The 6,834-nt window shown below is 38.3% G+C and overlaps 1 pseudogene; it reads right to left on the bottom strand.

The window, feature by feature from the left end:
* Positions 1–4,123: 4,123 nt before the first annotated feature.
* Positions 4,124–4,223, bottom strand: LOC113314560 (annotated as a pseudogene).
* Positions 4,224–6,834: the final 2,611 nt, after the last annotated feature.

The raw sequence follows: 6,834 nt of genomic DNA, 5'->3' as shown, positions 1-6,834 counted from the left end.
GATTCCAAAGTTGGTTGAAGAATATTATTCGCAAAAAGTAATAAAGATGAGACAATTCAAGAAGATAGAACTAGATAAGAAGCTCATGCTTCAGTATTAATTCCAGCAGAAGGAGATAATAGACGTTCTTCGCCAATGTTCTCATTATCGCCAGCCTCTTCTTCACTTCGATTCTGATCTTCGCCTTGATTAGCACCTTGATTATCGCCAGCAATTACTTCTTCAAAAGAGATTTATTTTTCATTAACACCAGCAGTTGCTTCCTTAGAAGGAATTTCTTCTCCATCTTCCAAAAAACTATCCTCTGCACCACTTTTATAATCATAATCATTGTCAGCAGGACGAGGAACTTCATCATCATCTACTTCCAAAGGTTCGATTGATGTAGGAACAAGAGATTTAGACATTAAAATATCATTTACAAGGACTTCATCCTGGAGATGAACTTGACGAAGAAGTGCTCTCTGATGATTCTTATCTTGAATATCCTTAAAGCAAGCAAGATAATCAAGTCTTCTTTCTGCTCGGTCGCGAGAACCAGTAAGGACAGAGACAAGTAATGCATTTTCTTTGCGAATTTTGGCATATTTATCCTCCAAAACAGAAATGGGGGAATGAAGATTTTTCTTAGACTCTGCGAAAGGTAGAATACAACATTTCAATAAGATGAAAAACTCAAAAAGATATGACAAAGAAAAAATAGTAAAGGCAGTCAAATTATTATGACTACCTTCCTTTTGCGAAATAAGGTGTTGAATCAAGGTCAGACAATGATAGACAAATTTTTGTGTCTAATTTGTCTCGATTCTATATATTGATAGTGCTCATTTTTGTACTTATTATGGTGTTTTATGTGTGTGTAGGAATTTTTGGCCAATAAACATTTTTGGAAAAATCGGCTTGAAAAATTGCGCGGGGCACCCCGGAGGACAGTTGCTAAACGGACCCCAAAATTAGATAAGGAGCACCCAGACTATGTAAAGCCAAAATTTATCCTCAGCACCCACATTTTCCCAAAGGGGACCCCCTGGACAGCTGCTAAAGGCACCCCTACTCTGGATAGGGGGCGCCTCTTCTTCTTCACGATTCAAATGAAAATTTTGGCGGGAAACAAGGCAGCAGCAAGACAAAGCTTGGATTTGGTTTTCTCGGCACTCTGGGGAGATTCAACCGCATTTTTATTATGGGCTGGACCCATTGGAGCATAACAGGCCTGATATGTCTGTTTTCATCGATCAAATTTGGCTAGATAATCCGGGGGCAAGAAACAGAGGTGTGGAATATCACGGACTTTCTGATTCGGTAGTAGATGGATATTTTATCGGATTTTCTGCCTGAACTGGATTGGAAACACCCAGTTTTAGTTAAACAGGGATTGTATGTTGGAAAGATTCGAAAACTGAGGGATTAATCTTCGTTTAATACGAAACAAAGATTGGAGAGTATCACGGGATTTTGATTGAAAATATGTTAACAACTGGTCGAAGATAAGGGAAGATTGGTATCTGCTCGATTCCATAACATCCTTAAGAGATTCTGGTACGTAGATTTAACTCAGAAGACACGTGCATAGGAGGTTAAAGAGAGATATTCTCGTGACTTATCGAGAAAGAATAATGAAGATAACCCAAGACTTTCTCGAGATATTGGGGAGCCTGTGAGGTATAAATAGGTCGGTTTCGAGGAAGAGAGGAGTTACGCATACTTTGGGGAAGTTTAGAAACAGATTAGAGCTAAGAAAAATTCACAGAGAAGAATAGACGAGTTGCAGTCGAGAGGAAGAAGAAGAACAGAGAACCGTCACCTTTTCTTTCAAACTGTAACAATTTGCCAACAACTATTACTGTTAGTATTTCTTTGTAACACTGCTTTCTGTAACAGTGGTTTCTGTAACAATTAAATCTGTTACAAACACGCTGCTTCATACCTTCTTCTCTATTTAATCAACTTTTGAGCAACAAACATGTATTTTGAGCAAGTGATTAATATGAGGAGCTAAACCCCATTGCTGAGGCGATAGAGGAAGCTATTTTTCCAACAAGAAGTGGTATATTCTATTTCATATATTTATTGCAATTATGATTATGATTATTTACCTTGAGCTATAATTGAATATGATTTTTACTTGAGTTATTGTGATCTATTTTGATGAAGTATGCTTAGTTTATAGACTTTTGATGCTTCATACTCGATATTTACAATTATTGCTTTTGAAAATCTACTTGTTGCAATGTTTTAGAATCAAACTGAATGAGAAAATTGCATAAATATAAAGATTGGATTAAATCACTTTGAACTTGAAAAATAGTGGAATCTTAGCCTCAGTTGTCTTTCAATATTGATATCAACTTTGTCAGTGTTTGCTATAATTATTAGTGAGTTTTCTATTTTAGTTTTAGAATTTAAGTCTATATTTTATCCTTCGCAAGTCTGAGAATCGAACCACTTTTACCACTATCTATAAAATACATCAATTTTTGGCGCCGCCGACGCGGATTTGCTTTTAGGGTTTTAGACTTATTTTTCTTTTAATTTGTTAGGTTTTTATTATTTTTGTTCTTTTTTACGTTTTTGGGTATTTATCTTTTGTCTACAGGTTTTGGATCATAAAGAAAATTGAGCCAAGGAGTTTGGTGATTTCGTAAAGACTGGATCTTAAAGCATACAGACTTGGAGCGAAAGATTAAAGCGAAAAGAACGGAAAAGAAGACAGTTTCTTTTAGTTATTTTATTTCTTAGGGTTTTGTTTATTTTTCCTTATTAAAAAAAAAACTGTATTAGGTTTTATTATTTTTGTAATTTTTCTTTTCTTTTTGGACACTTTGGACTTTAAACTTTAGGACATTATTTTTAAACCCTACGGAAGGGTAGTTTAAATATAAACTGTGTGCAGAGAAGGACGGCGATTACGATATCGCCTCGGCCCCTCGGGTTCGTACATGACATAGGAGTTGTGGCCCGAGTCGACTTCAGCGGTTCTTCGCCCGTCTGGTACGGGAGGTAAGTTTTTCGAAACACCCGTGAATCCCCTGTCAACGGGTTTACTGTATTCCTTCGTTTGCATATATGCTGAGGACTTGAAAACGGCTTCTTTAATTTCCTAGTAAAGGGAAAGGACTTTCCATACAAGATAAGGGTTCGGATTTCATCATCGTTCTCTTCTTTCCCGCCTTAGGAAAACGAAACCTAACGCGAACCTAAGCCTAAAATTTTGACTAGAACGAGACCTATAGGGTAACGAGCTTAATAGGAAAGTCGTTCGAAAAATATTGGTTACTCTTTTGAGCATACTTCGAAGTTCATGATGGTTTCTGTGAGTTGAATGCGTGACTGCGCTGCCTTGTAATACTGGTGAGGCCTTGGGTATCAAAGCTCCATCGAGATTCCCTCGCCTCTATTCAACTTACTTTGACTCGGATTGATTCCAGAGGGGTTTGCTCAGATTGTAACGAGTTCCTTTTCGAAAGAATAGAAGCTGGTCTAGAAACAATCTAAGTGGAGCCATCATGCTTTTTGTTTGCTAGAAATCAATAGGTTTGATTTAGTTGAGTCAGCCTTGTTTTGTGATTGCATAGAATTCTCCACCTTATTCTTTTGCATGCCTGAACGTAAAAGAGACGCCCTAGGTAGATTTGTTAAATAGAAACCTAATAGTTCTAAGCGTCTCGATTACCTCAATTTAGAAAGCCCGATCCTTGAAGATTCCGTTTTTGAATGTCCGTTTGAGGAGAAAATCCCTGATATTCCAATAGTGCCAGAAATGGCAACTTTGAAAGCTTTGTTAAACCCTACTAGGACTACTAGTCCCTCATGTATCAGGTTATCTGAAACTGAAGCAAATTATGAACTTAAGCCTGGAACCTTACAGTTGCTCCCAATATTTTTAGGGAAAGTAAATGAAAACCCCTATTTCCATGTTAGGGACTTTGAGGAAATTTGTAGTACCCTAAAATTAGAAACCTTGATGATGATGCTTTGAAACTCAGGTTATTCCCCTTTTCCTTGAAAAATAAAGCCAAATCGTGGCTATATAGTTTGGCTTCCGGATCAATTGAAACATATGAACAACTTACATCTGCCTTTTTGAACAATTTTTTCCCTAGGCACAAAACATCGTCTATTAGGACGCAAATCTGCACATTTTCTCAACAGGAGGGAGAATCCTTGTATAGGTATTTGGAAAGGTTCAATGATCTATTAGCCCAATGTCCTCATCATGGTTTAGAAAAGGTTAGGTTAGTTCAGATCCTTTATGAGGGTTTAGATTATCCCACTACAACCACAGTAGAATCTATGTGTACAGGTGGGTTTGAAAACCAAACAGTTGATGATGCGATGACATATTTGCATGAAATCGCTGAAAAGACCCAACAATTGGAAAGTAATAGGGGACCCCAGAAAACAATTCTTCTAGGTAGAGGAAACATTAATAGGGTAGAAGGAAACTTTGAATCAGATGCCAAAATTGTTGCTATAGCGAAAAGGTTAGAAGCTTTAGAAGTGGGTCACACTGGTGGTAGATTAGAGTCTTTTTGGGAAGGCCAGAATAATGAATAGCAAGCCAATGCTCTCTATAATAACACTAGATTCGATAACCGTCAGAATTTTGACCCATATTCAGAAACCTATAATCCTGGTTGGAGAAACCATCCGAACCTTTCGCGGTCTAAGGGCCAGAGTCAAGGTTAGTTTAGTAATTCTAATGCTCCCCCAGGTTTTGGTTCAGATAAGAACTCTTCAGGTCAGTTTCAGAACTCTTCAGAGAATAGAATGACAAGCTTAGAGGAATCTCTTAGTATATTAAGAAAAAGCCAGGATATGTTAGGATAGAGCCAGGACATGTTAGTAAAGAGCCAAGTTAGTTTTCAACATGAAACCAAGAAGAACTTTCAAACTAATGCTCAGACTCTTGCTAAGTTAGAACTTCAAGTCGGCCAAATAGCTAAGACCTTAAGTGAGAGAGATAACGGAAGGTTCCCTAGTCAGACTAATCCCAATCCTAGAGGAGTTCATGAAGCAGGTGCAAAACCATCGAATCAATTGAATGTTGTTAGAACCCTTAGGAGTGGCAGAGTAGTAGATAATCAGGTAACCATGCACGATAGTGAACGTACTGTAGTTCACCCCTCAAGATCTCATTCCTCAGGATCTCATCCCTCAGGACCACTAGCTGAGGGGACTGATAAAATTTCCGATGATGCCAACTCGGTTCCTGAGAGGTCTGATTCTGTGCCTAGAGCCCCATTTCCCCATCTATTAGTACCAACAAAGAAGGAATCGAACTTTAATGACATATTCGAGGTTTTTAATCAAGTTACCATAAACCTTCCTTTATTAGATGCAATTAGGCAAATTCCTGCTTATGCCAAGTTCCTCAAGGATATGTGTACGCGAAAGAGAAAACTTAGCGTCCATAAGAAAGCTTTCTTATCTAGTCACGTAAGTTCAATAATTCAGAACACCACAACTCCAAAGTACAAAGACCCAGGTTCCCCTACCGTTGCTTGTACAATAGGTAAACACCGGGTATAAAAAGCTTTACTTGACTTAGGAGCCAGTGTGAACTTACTTCTGTACCATGTGTACTTACAGCTAGGACTTGGTGAAATGAAACCTACTCAGATGACACTGCAGTTAGCTGATAGGTCTGTTAAAATTCCTCGAGGTGTTATTGAGGATGTTCTCATTGAGGTCGACAAGTTTATTTATCCAGTAGATTTCGTGGTCTTAGATACCCAACCTGTCCCTGACCTAGAGAACCAGATACCTGTGATTTTAGGTCGCCCATTTTTAGCTACGTCTAATGCGATCATTAACTGTCTAAATGATGTGATGAATTTATCTTTTGGTAATATGACTATGGAGATGAACATTTTTAATGTCAGTAAGCTACCTTATGAGCTAGATGACACGTGTGTCGAAGAGGTGAATATGATAGAAGCCTTAGTTCAGGAGTCATTACCAAACATCTTGTATGAAGACCCATTAGAAAATTGTCTATCCCATTCGGGTTTAGACTTTGACGACGATAGCACTATTGAACAGGTGAATGCTCTATTAGATTCTACCCCTGTGTTAGACACTGATAGATGGAAAGCTAGGTTCGAACCATTACCAGTTTCTGAGAATACCCTAATTCCTTCTTTAGAAGAGCCTCCTAAGTTGTACCTTAAACCACTACCAGATACCCTGAAGTATGTGTTTTTAAGACAATCTGAGACTTTACCTGTGATAGTAGCTTCCGATTTGGATAGTGATCAGGAAAGTAGGCTAGTAAAAGTTCTTCAAGACAATAAGGAAGCTTTAGGGTGGACTATAGCAGACATTAAGGGTATAAGTCCTACCGTTTGTATGCATCAGATTCATTTAGAAGAAGACTCCAAACCTTCTAGGGAGATGCAACGTCGGATGAACCCTAACATGAAAGAGGTAGTTCGAAAAGAGGTGCTTAAGTTGTTAGATGCGGGTATTATCTACCCAATTTCAGACAGTAAGTGGGTCATCCCCGTTCAGGTTGTTCCCAAGAAATCAGGTATCACTGTAGTCAAGAATGATAACAATGAGTTAATCCAAACCCGAGTGACCACGGGATGGCGTGTCTGTATTGAATATAGAAAATTGAACAAGGTCTCAAGGAAGGATCACTTTCCCTTTCCTTTTATCGACCAAATTCTAGAGAGATTAGCTGGATATAGTTATTATTGCTTTCTAGATGGCTTTTCCGGATATAATCAGATCGTTATTGCCCCAGAAGACCAAGAGAAAACCACTTTTACATGTCCCTTTGGTACCTTTGTGTATAGACGCATGCCTTTTGGGCTTTGTAATGCCCCT

The sequence above is a fragment of the Papaver somniferum genome, chromosome 9 (assembly GCF_003573695.1).
Source record: "Papaver somniferum cultivar HN1 chromosome 9, ASM357369v1, whole genome shotgun sequence".
NCBI lineage: Eukaryota > Viridiplantae > Streptophyta > Magnoliopsida > Ranunculales > Papaveraceae > Papaver > Papaver somniferum.
Note: the sequence above shows the minus strand (reverse complement) of the source record. Positions and strands in the feature narration are given on the sequence as shown.